The sequence below is a fragment of the Eulemur rufifrons genome, chromosome 28, assembly GCF_041146395.1.
Source record: "Eulemur rufifrons isolate Redbay chromosome 28, OSU_ERuf_1, whole genome shotgun sequence".
NCBI lineage: Eukaryota > Metazoa > Chordata > Mammalia > Primates > Lemuridae > Eulemur > Eulemur rufifrons.
Genome location: NC_091010.1, coordinates 21,493,738 through 21,509,006, shown reverse-complemented (window position 1 = coordinate 21,509,006; position 15,269 = coordinate 21,493,738).

Below are 15,269 nucleotides of genomic sequence, written 5' to 3'. Positions count from 1 at the left end.
CCTCCTTGGACTCTCTCCACAGCATCCTACCCGGTGCACTCACTCTTGTCTGACACACCATGGCAATTCCTGCCTCCACATCTTGGCCTCTGGGCACCTCCTCCCAGGGACATGCTTTTCTCTGTGCCCCTCCAGGTCTCACTGTGGTACAGAGGCCGCCCCACGCTTCATCTCTGGAAGCCTCCTGTGGTGGGTGGAATTCTAAAGACATCGCTCCAAGATTCCTGGCCCAGGTTGTTCAGTTGACTACGAATCCAGGTACTCTGCAAAAGGACTTATCAGATGGAATGAATGTAGCTGATCAGCTGACCCTCAACTAGAGGGGTTGTCCTGGACTGTGTGGGTGGGCCCATGTCATCACACGAGGCCCTGAGAGTGGAGGAGGAAAGCAGCAGGGTCAACCAGAGAGCCGTGGGGGAACGAGAAGGCGACAGGAGGCAGGAGGGGAAACCAGAGGCAGTCGGAGGCTGGGGAGGACTTGACCCTTCATCGCTGGCTTTGAAGCTGGAAGGAGGGGCTGAGAGCCAAGGCACCTGGGCGGCCTTTAGAAACTGAGAACAGCCAGGGAGAAAACCGGGACCTCAACCCTGCAACTGTGCGGCGTGAATGAGCCTGCAAACAGGCTCACCCCTGAGCCCTGGGAAAGGAACACAGCTTTGATTTTGGCCTTGTGAATCCCAGAGAAGAGAACCAGCTGAGCAATGCTGTGCCTGGACCTATGACCTGGGGAATTGTGAGGTGATAAACGGGTGTGGTTTTAAGCCACTGAACTTGAAGTAATGTGTCATAGCAGCCATGGATGCTAACACATCATTCGTGGTGTTTGAAAGCCACAGAGTCTTTAACATATTGAGAAGTGGGTGTGTTTCCCCTCCCCTTGAGTCTTGGCTGCTTTGACCAAAGACGGCAATGGAAGTGAGGCTGTGCCAGTTCCAGGCCCAATCTTTAAAAACACAGGCAGCTCCCACCTTGGTTTCCTGGAGCTGGGAGTGGCCAGGTAAGAGCTTTGGCTATGCTGAGACAGCCATGCTGTGAGGAAGCTCAAGCTAGCTGTGGGGAGAGGCCGCATGGAGAGAAGATGCCTGGCTGGTCCCCACTCCCAGCCGAGTCATCCCAGCTAAGGCCACCAGCGTCCTGGAGCAAGGACAAGCCATCCCCACTGACCCATAGTATAGTGAGATATAATAATTAATAATAATATATTACTGTTCCTAAGTCAGTAAGATTTGAGGTAGTTATGGAGAAGGAAGTAACTGGGCCACACCGTACCAGTTTCAACTCCCAGGGATCTCTTTCTTCCTTCAGGACCTGGAGCACACTCATAGCGCTGCGCACATTTGCTTTCAGAAACTGATCTCAATAAGTCTGTAGCATGGAGGATCAGTGGTGGGGCTGGCATATCTTTTCTGCCCTGAGGACCCACCATCTAGCAGGTCGCACTGCACACCTGGGAATGCCAGGCTAACTCAAGGTCCTCAGAGCCTGCACCTGTAAGTCAGTGTCTGGCAAACCACCAGAAACCTTCCCTGTGCTCATGCCCTGGCCCAGTGCCCTTTCTGCACAGTGCGTGGCTGGCTCTCTCTCCAGACACCCGTATCCCTGGAAGGAAAGTTGCCCCTGGTGGCGGCAGTGCAGTTATAGCAAAATCACTATTGCTCTGGACATAGCCAAGGATGACTCCACCCACACCCTTGTGCGCTGAGGAGGACGATCTTTCCTTTCTTCCCTGTTCCCATCTCCCTTGGGGTCACCCCCACCCTCCTTGGAGAATAAGGAAAAGGACTTCCCCCATCAGCCACGTCCCAATTCCCTAAAGTTGACAAACACTCAGGTTGCTCCCGGGAAGCAGTGGGGCACTTTATGCAAACGAAGTAATGGATTAAAGAAAACCCAAAGACAGCCTTTGTGATCACACGTGGTTTCGCATTCCTCGGGAGACTGAGGGCAGAACCGTGCCTTAGATTTCTCCTGGTCTCCAGTGGTTCCCAGAATGAGGCTGCGCACTAACTAGGGTTCATTGATGAAGGTCAGTCAGCGTCTCTGAAGTGAAATTGCAAGTCCAGACATCAGAGCTACCCTTACAACACGCCCTTTCTGGGCTTTTTATACCTTTCTCAGCAGGGATCCGTGGTTCAGGTGAAGTCTTCCGTGGAAGTGGCACAGCTACTCTCTCTCTCAGAGTTCAGAGAGGGGCACAGGGCCCTGTTCCCTCCACCTTCCCCTCACCCCCACGGCATCATCTTGGAGGCAGCTCCAGGGAACACTTAGAGCCATAGAACTTAGTTTGAAACCATAGATTCATCCATTCTCATGGTTTTGTAGCAGAGGAACTGAGGCTCAGAGAGGGTCTGTGGCTTGCCTAAGGTCACACAGCCAATGGAAATGCTCCTGGCACCTTCTTTCACATCCCACTGCCTCGGCCAGAATCAGAGAACCCCAATGTGGAAAGGGCCAGACGGACCTCCAGGCCAGCACCCCTGGGATGCAGAAATTCCTTTTGTAGTCCTTTGCCAAGTAGAACAGCACCAGTTTGCATCCCCTCTAGGGATGGGGCCCTCACTTCTTCCAAGGCAGCCCATTTAATGGTGAGACTGGTCTAATTCTTAGAATGTTCTATTTTATGCAGAGCCCAAACTTATCTCCTATAACTTTTTTTTTTTTTTTTTTGAGACAGAGTCTCACTCTGTTGCCCAGGCTAGAGTGAGTGCCGTGGCGTTAGCCTAGCTCACAGCAACCTCAAACTCCTGGGCTCAAGGGATCCTCCTGCCTCAGCCTCCCGAGTAGCTGGGACTACAGGCATGCACCACCATGCCCGGCTAATTTTTTTTCTATATATATTTTTAGCTGTCCATATAATTTCTTTCTATTTTTAGTAGAGATGGGGTCTCGCTCTTGCTCAGGCTGGTCTCGAACTCCTGAGCTCAAACGATCCGCCCACCTCGGCCTCCCAGAGTGCTAGGATTACAGGCGTGAGCCACCACGCCCGGCCCTCCTATAACTTTTTATCCCATGCTTCCAGGGTCAAGATATACAGTCATTATGTATTCAAGGGGGCAGGAATCCCATATGCTGGCCCAGCTCCTTGGAAGCTGGAGGGGACTTGTGTGTGTGTGTGTGTGTGTGTGTGTGACTGTGTGTGTGTGAGTGTGTGGGTGTGTGTGAGTGGTGTGTGAGTATGTGGGTGTGTGTGAGTGTGAGTGTGTGTGGGTGGGTCTGTGTGAGTGTGAGAGTGTGTGTGTGTGAGTGTGTGGGTCTGTGAGAGTGTGTGTGTGTGAGTGTGCGTGTGCAATTGTTACTCCCCGCCACCCCCAGGGGAAGCTGGCTGTCCCTTGACAAGCCTTTCCTCCGCACCATCTCCAGGCTGGTGGACCGGGCAGAGGGTGCCGTGGAGGGTGAGGGCTTGCTCCTGCCAGGGCCAGGGCTGCGGTCGGGTACCCAGGTCACACTTCAGGCAGAGCCAGGCCTCTAGGTAAGGTGGGGAGGGGAGGGAGTCAGGTGAGGAGAGGGCTCTCCAGCTCACCTGGCCACTGCCACCTCCAGTCCACCTTCACGTCATCACCCTCCTCACCGAGCACAGTACGGCAGACGTCAGTTTGGGGGAAGTGAAGGGCATGGATGAATGGGGAAGGAGGCCAAGGATTTGGCGCCGAGAAGAACTTCAGGACCCTCCAGGAAGAGTTGGCATCGCTCATCAATCAGTATTTCCTGAGCCCTGGAGTGGGCTGAAGAGCCAGAGCCAGGTCCATTGAGGAATGCACCAGGCACGCGTTCTATGGCAGTCACCAAGTGTGTCGTTGGATTCCAGAGGGTGTAACAGCTGGAAGGAATCACCAAGACCCTGTACTCCACCTTCCTTTCCTCCTCTCGTGGTATGATGAGGACAGAAAGTTCCAGAGAGGGCCCTTCTCCGAAGCAACTTGTCACAGCCATTGGCATGAGGCTGGGACACACCCTCCAACTTGAGACTGGCCATGACCCAGAGGAAGTGAGCAGTTTCCTTCACTTTGGGACTTGGTGGGGATCAAAAGTCCCTGAATTTTCAAACTGTCTCCTTCCTCCCTGGACTACCAAGCAGACAGAGACCCCCACATAACTCATGTCATGTGCAGAAGTCCCCTGTGAGGAGGCAACTTCTTCACGGGCAGGACCCCAAGTAGAGACCCTTAGCGGAACTAGTGATTGGGTCAGACAGGCTTCTCCAAAGATCTAAGGAACTGCCACCAGGACAAGTATGTCTTGAAGAGTGCAGCAGAGAGAACGCCCCAAAACGTAGCACTCTTCACAGAGCTATCTTACCACCATTCAACCTGGCCTCAACACCCTGCCTCTGGTTGCAGCAAGACCTAGCACCCTCCACCCTCCGGGAACACTCCCCATCTGGCTCTCAGCTGCAAACTCTGATTGCCTAAGGAACACCCTATAGGAAGCAGAGATGGCCCGACCGGATGACGGGCTGGCCTGACAGAGCTACAGCGAGGGTTCCCGAGGTTGGATCAGCACACACCTTAGTCGCTTTCGGTTTCCCGGGGGCCAAGTCTAGTTCTGCTGCAGTAAGCACCAAGTGAGGAGCAGGTGACCAGACCCATGTCCCCAGGGCTGCCAGGGCTCCACAAACATAAACTGAGCCCCCAGCACTTCTTTAAGAGGGAAAATTCTCCCATCCAATTGAGCCCAAAGGTAACCCAACCAAACTGAACTCCCCGCTTTGTACTCATCGTATCTCAACTCCGCCGTTCACACTCAAACCCACCCATTTCTACCCAAACCCACCCAACCAAACTCAACCTAATTAGGAGCGGTGGCATCTACCTAGCCAGTGGGCACCGTGCATGTAATAGGTTGTACCCTGCACAGAAGTGCCTGGCTGAGGGCCGGGTAACCACCAAGCCCCTGCTGCCCCCCTGCTGGGGAAATCCTGCCCGTTAGGGAGCAAAACAGGAACCAGAGGGGGTGAGTAGCTTCTACACACACTCACATACACAGCACACCACCCCAGGGCCTCCGCCAGGCGTCTCAGTGGGTTGGGGGGACGGGTCAGTGTGGAGGGCCCATGAGTTGCCCTCTGTCGGCCTCCACCTGGCTAAAGGTGCACAGGCTCGGTGCTCAGCACAGCTAGGAGACCCATGTGCTTTTGTACCCAGCCCTGGGAGAGAGCTAGGGAGAGCCACAAAGAGGGACAGAGACACTGGACCACAGCGGCAAAGAGAGACCAGGGGAGACAGACAGAGGTGTGGGGCAGGGACAGAGAGATGAGGAGGGAGGCACTGGGAGAAGGAAGCATTGAAGGGCTGGAGAGGCAGGGGTAGTGGGTGGGGAGGTGACCACGGGAGACGTCAGGTTTAACTGTGGGACTCCAAGGGTTGCAATGTGGCCTTAGGCAGGTGACTGGGCCTCTCTGGTTCTCAGACCACCCCCTGACCAGGAGGAGAACCTTCCTGATCCTTCCCAGCTGGCCAGGGATGGTGAGAGGCAGGGAGTGGCCCCGGAGTGGTGCCAGCGCACTGGGGAGGCTGCAGGGGGCAGGGAGGAAGAGAGGCAGGGGCGAGGTGAAGGGGGTCTACTGACACCCAGGACCGCTTTCTTCCCTGGAAAGGAGCAGCACTTACGCCCCCTGCCACCGCTGTCTCGGTTCACGTTTACGGTCAGGATGTGAGTAAGTGAATGTGCATATGTGTGTCTGCATCACGGCTCATGTGCTGACGGATGAGTGTGACTGTCCCACGTGTCTTGTGACAGGAGGCTGTAAACGAGAGAGAGAAAGAGGAGTGTGTGCGTGCGCATGTGTACCCGTGCAGGTGCGTCTTTGGGTGGGCGAGTGTGCGTGTGCGTGGCTGGGGGCAAGCGTGCTGAGGGTTACGGGAGTGTGAGTGTGCTCGGTGGTGGTGTGGGTGTGCGTGTGTGTGCACACTGTGAGTGTGTCTGTGCGCTGCTTGAGCTGGCTGTGTCTGCCCTGGTGTGGTGACAAGCCTGACAGGTGGTGGCCCACACTGCGCCTTGAGGACACGGACGCTCCCCAAGGTGGAGGTCAGTGGGCGGGAGGCTCCTAGACTTTTAGGGGAGGCCGGTAAAGCCAGGAAGGTTGCTAGGCAGGAAGCAGTCCGGTTCACCGAGCCCTTCACCTGAGTCCCTGTTTGGGTCTTTGCACCAAACCTGAGGGATTTAAGCCCGTTTTACTGATGAAGGACAAGGGGTTCACTTGTCCAGGGTCCCACGGAGAATGGGGCTGAGCTGGGACGAGGACACTGCTCTTCTGGCTCCAAAGCCTGTAAGACTCTCCCTGCTCCCCCTCCCCGGGCACAGATTGCTGCTGCGAGTGTCCGCGGACGTTGTGGATTATAATTATTATTTGTCTTGGGTGAGAGTGGCAGTGGGCAGTCAGCGTCGCCAGGGAAACCACGCCGAGCACTCTCTTTCTCTAATGCGTCTCTCCTCACACCTGCTCGGCAGGTCCCCGTGCCCGCTGCATGCAGGCCCTGTGCCTAACTGGGTGATGCTGAGCTGGCCCTGGCCTCCCTGGGCCTCAGTTTCCCCATCTGTGGGTGGAAGTGGTGCTGAAGACTAAGGGGAATGACAGATGGGGATGGCAGGCACACAGTAGGTGCTCAGGAAACGTTGGTTTCTGAGAAGAGCGCTGCTCTTTCCCCGGCGGCGGGGGCAGGGTGGGGTGGCGATGTGCCTCACCCAGCAGGCAGCTTTCTTGTTGCACCTCCCAAGGCCCACAGATCGCCTAGGAGGTCATCGCCACCCTGCTGTGTCCCGGCCAGCTCACTTGCTGCTTCCACGTACGGAATCACAGCACCCCAGGCCTCCCCGGGGCCTGAGGGGCATCCTGTCCCCGCTCCAGTTTCTAGCGAGACCCACCCCTAAGGCACAGGGGCAGAGAGGAGCCGTCCTACAGGGGCTATGAAATCCCACAGGGGACATGTTCTCCTTCAGGGTCTTACCCGAGGGAATCCTGTCTTCCTTTGCTGGGTGGTCTTGGTCAACCCTTCCTCTCTTGGGACTCAGTTTCCCCATCTCTAAAACGTTGCAGTTGCTCCTTCCTGCTCTCGTATCCCACGTGTCCCTGCGGCTCTTCTGGAGCACAGCCTCGCTAATGAGTCGTTCTGCATGCAGTTGGATTCTTTGGCTGGGGCTGGGCTGAGCTGACCCCACTCTCTGTCAGGTGAGGACCCCACGCCGCTCAGCCAGCTCAAGGTGGACGCCAGGAGGCCCGGGTCCGTGCCTACCCTTGGGCCATGCTGCTGATTTGGTCTCTCTGAGCCTCAATTCCTCATCCGTGAAATGGGGGTGATGGTGTGCACTCCGCCCGCCTCCCGGGTCAAGCCAGGCCGGGGCAGGAAATCTCCGTGCAGACTCGTATCCCAGAGGAGCAGCAGAGTAATCACCGGCCACAACGTGGGGGTGGACTGTGTGGTGGCTGAGAGTGTCGCCCCAGGTGCCACGATGCCTGGACTGGAAAGTGGCTCTCCCTCCCAGCTGGGGCCCTGGGCAAGCCGCCGTTTGTAGCATGGAGGGTTCACAGTACTCACGCTCGTGGGTTGTGGGGAGGATGGAATGAGCCGTGCCCGGGTTGGTCAGCACGTGCCACTGTGGACTGCCACTGGGCACCCAGTGCCCGTCGCCCCCACCTGCCTGCCCTCTGACCTTCAGCCCCTGGGCCCTGCCACCCTCTGCCTTCCTCTCCTCACGGGCCAAATTCTTCCAGGCTCCCTCCTTTTTGCCCATGGTGCCACCCACCCGTCTAGCCCTCCCCATCCTGGCTGCCTAAAGCCAAACCATCACTTATGTGATAAACACTTATTGAGTGCCTACTGTGTACAGGCCCTGTTCCAGGCCCCAAAGGTGCAGCAGTGGGCAAGAGAGGCCCAGCCGTCCTGGCGCTGCCCGACCAGCACTGAGAGTCTGTGCTGGAGCTGGTGGGGTGCGGGAGGGGAGAGGAACCAGGGACACCCCCCTGAAGGACAAGACTCCTGAGACCCTCTCCCCAAGGGTGTTCCATGGTGCTCTGCAGAGCCCTGGGGACCATAACCGGGAAGAGTGGGGGGCAGAGCCGCCGAGGGGCTCCTGGACTCCCACCCTCTCCTGTCCGTGGGTCTGGATCACGGGGATTCTGCACATTGTTTCATTGAATGAACTCTGAAGTTTTAGGAGGTTTTAAAAGTACTGCTCAAGTCCAGCCCTCCTCAGGGCACAGATGGGAACATTGAGACCCCAAAGGACTTGCCCAAAGTCACCCCTAGAATTCGAGTCATAGGACTTCTAGCCTAGTGCTCTTCCCCCAGCGTCCCCAGGCCCCCTTTCTGGGCCTGCACCCCCAGCCCCCACCCCTGAGTGGCCTGAGTTTATCCTCTGGAACCGCCCATCAGGTACAGGTCAGCCCAAGTGCCCCAGACCGTAGGGGACATCCAGCGCCAGCCCCACACGGTCAATTGATTAACAACGACACATTTCAGAAGGTAGCACAAATTAATTTCTGGATTGGGCCATTAGTGATTAATTAATTTCTTTGCTCTGGGAAATGAAGATATCCCTGACAAGCATGTTATCTAAATCCATAAAAGAGGAGAAACGCTGAACGGGCAACTCCATTAACGCAAACATTGATTCTTTTCCTATTTCCCCCTCTCTTGTGTGAGGTCTTCCCCTGCTTCCATGCCCCCACTTTTTTGGTGGGGGCAGCATCTATTTTTCCAAGGAAGCGTAGGGGCCCTTGGAGAGGGGGAGGGCTGCCTCTCAATACCTTCGGCAGTAATCAAAGATTGTGTGTGCTTACTGCAGCCAAACAATGTCCTTATTGGATGCTATTAAGGATACGGTTGCCATAGAAACACAGGATCTGGACCCACCAGGTTTGGATGCCAAACCTGGAACGTGCATTCTTCTGCAAGCTGCTGGAGGCCTGCGAGTGGTGGGAGGAGGGAGGCGGCTGAGCTGGGAGGTCATGCTGTGGTCTTTCATACCAGCCCCTCTGTTAGATGGTGGCTGCCTCCTTTAGAAAGTCCTCCCGGATTAGCACTTTTCTGTGTTTCATCCACTCTCTCCATCCCGAAGCTGGCACGTTGCCCGGCTGGTCTCTGGGCCTCCTTCCACCCACCTGCACCAGCCTCCTGGACTGCAACATTCCTGTCTGTGTGACTCTAGGTACATGGCTTAGCCTTTCTGTGTCCTGTTTCCTCATCTCTAACAAGGGGACAATAGTCCCTTTTTTAAGGCTGATTATGAGACTTTAATGAGATAATGAATGTAAAGTGCTTAGCACAGTGTCTGGCCTGGGGTGAGTGCTTGATCAATGAGAGATGTTATTACCATAGCAAGTGGGTGGAGGGTCTGCCAGGGGACAGGCAGGATGACCACGCCTCTCAGTGTGCCTGGCGATCCCTGTCTACATCTGTTGTCTGGCATACTTGTTAGCAGCACATGGAAGACACTTGCCAGATGCTTGCTACCCCCTGGGGACCCAGGGTGCTGGGCTCAGAGGAGGTCCCAGGCTGCCTGTCCCCTGCTGCTGATGCCGCTGCAGCCCCAGCTGGTCTGGGTTGGACCTGGAAGTCACCTCATTAGCTCAGATTCCCGGTCCCCACAGGCAACTTCCTGCAGGCCTCTGCTCTGAGGTCAAAGGAGCAAGACAGAAATGAAGGTTGCTTGCCCCCTGCCTGTCTCCACACACCAGGTTCGGTGGGATACTGGGGCCCCTCTGACCCAGTCAGTCCCAATTAGTGCCCTGGGGGAGAGGCCAGGTGGTGGCCTACAGGCCACGGCTTCCTGGGGTCCTGCACAGCCCACCCCTTTCAGGTCCTGGCGTCAACCCTGGCCCAGAGGCCCCGGCCGTACCCAAGTCCTTGCCCTTCCCCCAGCTCATTAGCGCTTTTGGACCATGCATCACCTGGCCGCCTGCAAACGTGCCTCCTCATAGCGCTGCACACGAGGTGTTCAAGGTTCAGGGGGCCACACGTCACCACTCGGAACCCCTGGCTCCCTACCTCGAAATGGGTAAAACAGTTGCTACCCAGCTTGGATCAAACTTCAGGATACACGAGAGAGGGCTTTGTGCCTTAGAGTGCTGTGCGCCCCATGAGCGGTGGGTCCCACTTGAGTGACTCCTAAAGCCAGACCTCAAACAGTACTGGTTTCTTTTTAAACCCTTGGCTGCTGTAATTAGGACTGAGTTTCCATGGGAACCACATAACTCCACCGCTCACACATGTGTGAGCAGAGAGGTCACTCTCAGGGGTCAGGAGGCTTAAGTCGTCTCGGTTCTGCTCCTGGCCTGCTGGAGGGCTTAAGGCCAAGTGCCTCGGTTTCCCCATCCGTCAGAAGGCACACTGATGCCATGTCTGTCTGTCTCACGGGTTCCTGTGAGTAGCTGGACAAAGGACGGGGTTGCTGTTCACGTGGCTGAGACAAGTGAGGAGTACAGACAAGTACTGCTGGGCTGCAGGGACTTTCTGGCTCTGGGGCCCTGACCACATTTCCTCACCTCTCTGTGCCTCAGTTTCCTCTTTGGCCAAGTGGCATTGTATAACAATATCTATCCTACAGACGGTGAGGGTTAGCCATAAACTATAGGAAGCGCTTGGCTCATAGTCAGGACTTGGCAAACAGTAACAACTGCTATTATTATTATTTTTCACACTGACGAGGTTAAAACATTACCCGAACGAGGGACATTGTTTTCATTTCTCATGCAAGAGCTGTGCACCGTGGGGGCTGATTTGGGTTTGGTGCCCTGGATTGGGAGCACAGAGCTCCCGGGTTCTAAGCCTGGGCCGTTAGGTAACATCATGATGTCCTACCTCCCTGGCCCCAACTGAAAGTCAAGATGATGAGGCTAAGAAGAGGAGGTAGGAGGGCCTCGTGGCCAGCCCTTGGCTTCATGTTCCCCTCCCCTCAATACAAGAATAATCCTCCCTAGGGAACTGGACTACATCCAGGAGTAGACAGGTGAGCTCAGTGGAGCCACTACCCTGGGTCAGTGACTATTTTCTTTGTGGATAGTGCTTGCTGGAGCCAAGCGTCAGCCTCTGGGGGTAGTGGTTCCCCAGGGATTCCTGGGGTCCTGGGAGTTCCCCAAGGGGACACATTCAGTTTTCAGCTGTGAGCCCTGGTAGTTCTCAGGCTCTCACAATCCCCTCCCCTGGGGTCCAGGGTGGGACGAGAAGGAGCAGAGGCAGGAGGAGGCCTGTGACCTGTGGTCTGTGCGAGGTGTGAGTGCAGGGGCCAGAACTAACTAAGTTGGTCACAAGGGGATTACAGATGGGCGGGGGTTCCTGAGGGGCACGGAGCTAAAGGCCAGGCTGGCGGGGGCTGGTGGAGAGGGTCACAGAATCAGAGAACCTCAATGACTGCTTCTTCTTTTGCAGACACCCTCCCTGGGAGAGCCGAGCCCTGGAGCTGGGCGGCTGCCAGCAGGCTAGGGGAGAAGGACCCAGAGGAAGCTGCTTCCAGGCTCCCAGGGCAGAAGCCATGGCGAGGGGGCTCTGCATGAACCAGCGTGGTGTCGGGGAGAGCAGGGCTTCTGGAATCGGAATCCCTGTGCTTCTTGGAAAGTTCTCCTGCACTTCCCAGCGGTAGGATGTGGGCATTCCACCAAGTCACTCAACCTCTCTGCACCTTAGTGTCCTCATCTGTAAAATGGTGCCAGGGGTAACTAAATATATTATAGGACTGTGGTGAGTATTTGATGGAACCATGTGTGTAGCACGGTGCCCAGCACGGAGCAACTGCTAAATAAACAATAAAGCTGTAATCCTTGGAAAAATACTGTGAGGATTTCAAAAAACGATTCTTGTAAGAGCACCCAGGTCATTGTTGGCCACAAAAAGCTTCAAAGCCTGTTGGTTATGATCTGTTAGGTTTGAAAGGCTAAACTGGGCTTGGGCTGCAAGCAAACTTTAGCAGGGCAGAGAAAGCGGGCAGGGGTTAAAGAGGGAGGCCGTCCAGAGGGGACAGGACTTGCAAGGCCATTTCCCTGTCATGCCCAGGCTTCCTCCCTGCAAGCACACCCAGGTTTTAGGAAGAGAGGGTGTCTTCTGCTGTCAGAGGCATGACAGATGGAAAGGATGACAGCAAGGAAAGAGAGATGACCACTTCTAGCCATGTTGAAGTTACTGAGACTGGACTTCATCTACCTCCACAAACACCTGGAGAACCAGACAAAATATATGAATCAACTGCTTTCAGACATTGACAGTCGGCAGCTCTTGACTGTGAATCTTGAGATAAAGGAAACAAACAAGGTGGACCCTATGATCACCCCAGCTCAGAGGCCCCATCAGACTGCACTGTGGGGAGGAGGAGCCCAAAGAGAACTTTGTGAGCACTCTCAGTTGAGGTGATGAGTTGGCACTTGAGGAGGCTGAGGCAGCTGGAATCTGGGGGGCAGAGGACCGAATACAAGGAAGCTATGCAGAGAAAAAGCTTTGGAAATCTCCATAGGAATCCCCTGGATTCTGTTGCCAAATCCTAAGATGTGCATATTTAGGGTAAAATGTCACAAGCTCAACAAAGGATGCTCAAGGAGCTCCAAGGTGAACAATTCCCAAAGTTTACACAGACAGAAGACATTAAGTTCTGACCAGCCAGAATGGGGAGTCATGCCTTAAATATAGGACTGTACAAACTCAGAGTTAAGGGTACCCTAGGCTCACCTTAACTGAACTTAAAAACAAGACTTTCAAGCATTAAACTGACCTATAAGTAACCCAAATATATGCTAAAACAAAGGCAAACACTTTTTAACAACTACGATAAGATTAGCCCTCTGCAACATGAAATTCACAATCTCTACCATCCAATAAAAAGTTACTTGACATGGATATGGAACCATTCCCAGCTCATTTTATGAGGACAGTATTATCCTGATACCAAAACAGATAGATGAATTAAAATAGAAAAAAAAATCAGATCAATAGCCCTTGTGAACATAGAGGTAAAAATCCTTAACAAAATGTTAGCAAATTGAATTTTAAAATAAATTAAACAGTTAATATATCATAAGCAAGGAATGATTATCCCATAAATGCAAGTTTAGTTCAATATTTGAAAAATATCAATGTAATTCACCATATTAAGAGACTAAACTAGAAAAACCATATGATTATTTCAATAAATATGGAAAAAGCATTTGACAAAATTTAACATTCATCCATGCTAAAAACTCTTAGCAACCTAGGAATAGAAAAGTATTTCCCTAATCTGATAAGGGGTTAATATTGATAATTGATAATGAGAAACTGAATGCTTTCCCCATAAGATCAGGACAAGGCAAGAATGTCCACTCATACCATTCCTATTCAACATTGTATTGGAAGACTTGCCAGTGCAATATGGGAAGAAAAAGAAATAAAAACATCCACATTGGAAAGAAAAAAAATCTGTCTTTATTTGCAGATGGCATAATTATCTACATATAAAATCCCAACAGAATGTACCAAGAAGCTACAAGAACATATGAATTTAGCAAGGTTTCAGGATAAAAGGTCAAATACAAAATTCAATTGTATTTCTGTGTACTAGCAATGAACAATTGGAAATTGTAGTTTTAAAAAATCCATTTACAATAGTATAAAAATATAAAATATTAATACTTCAAAATCAATCTAACAAAATATATTTAAGATTTATGTGCTACAAACTACAAAATTGGTGAGAGAAATTCAATAAAACCCAAATAAATGGAGATATAATGTGTTCATGGATAAGAGGACTCAATTTTGTTAAGAGGTTAATTCTCCAAATATTATTTATAGACTTAATGCAATTCTAATAAAAATTATGGCATGCTTTCTTATGAATATTGACAGGGTGATTTGAAAATGTATATGGAAATAACAAGGACATAGAACAGCCAAAACTATTTTGAAAAAGAACAAAGTTAGGTGACTCAAACTACCATTTTTGAGACTTGCCAAATAGCTACCATAATCATGACATATAGATAAATGAAACAAAATAGACTAGATAGAATTAGACCCACACATATGTGCAAATTGATTTTTGACATAGGTGCCATGCAATTCAATGGAGAAAAAATAATCTTTCAAAAAATTATGCTGAAACAGTTGGTCATCCATAAGCAAAAAACTGAACTTTGACTCTTACCTCACACCATACACAAAAGTTAACTCCAAGTGGATCATAAACCTAAATGCAATATGTAAAACTATTAAATTACTAGAAGAAAACATGGGAGAAAATCTTTGTGACTTTGAGTTAGACAAACATTTATTATATTAGATATGGAAAGCACAAGCAATAAAAAAATTCAATAAATTAGAATTCATGAAGATTTTAAACTTCTGGTCTTAGAAAAATTAGTAAGAAAGTGAAAAAATTTGGAGAAAATATTTGTAAATGATAAAGGACTTGCATATAGAATATATAAAGAAATTTCACAACTCAATAAGAAACAAAACAACCCAATTTTAAACATGAGCAAAAAATTTGGGCATTCCCCAAACAAGAGACCCAGATGGCAAATACATACATAAAATATGATTAAGATCATTTGTTACCAGGGGAATGCAAATGAAACCGCAACAAGACACCACCATTTACTTATTTAGATGGCTAACGTTAAATTAACAACAACAACAAAAGCTGGGGAGGGTGCAGAATTGCTGGAACTCTCACATTGCCAGTGGGGATGCAAACACTTCAGAAAGCAGATGGACTGTTTTTTAAAAATAATGCAGAATAACTTGTCCAATAGCTACCATCATCATGACATATAGATAAATGGAACAAAATACAGAGACCAGAATGAGACCCACACATACGTGGCCAATTGAGTTTTGACATAGGTGCCGGGCAATTCAATGGAGAAAAAATAGTCTTTCAATAAATTATGCTGAAACGATTGGTCGTCCATAAGCAAAAACCTGAACTTTGACTCTTACCTCACACCGTACACAAAAATTAATCCCAAATGGATCCAGCAATCCCACTCCTAAATATCTACCCAACAAAAATGAAAATATGTCCATAAGACATATCACACGGATTTGTATGTCAGCTTTATTCCTAGGCATGGAACCTGGACACAACAGGATGGGTGAGCGAACTGTGACATGCTTGTGCCATGGACGACTGCTCAGCCATGAGAAGGAGTGAGCTGGTTAATGCACATGACACCGCGGATAGACCTAAAACACGGTCATGCCGAAAGCAAGAAGCCAAACCCCAAAGAGGACACGTGCAGGATTCCCTCCACTTGAAACTCTAGACCAGGCAAGAGCAAATCTAGGTGACGGAAAGCGGATCAGTGG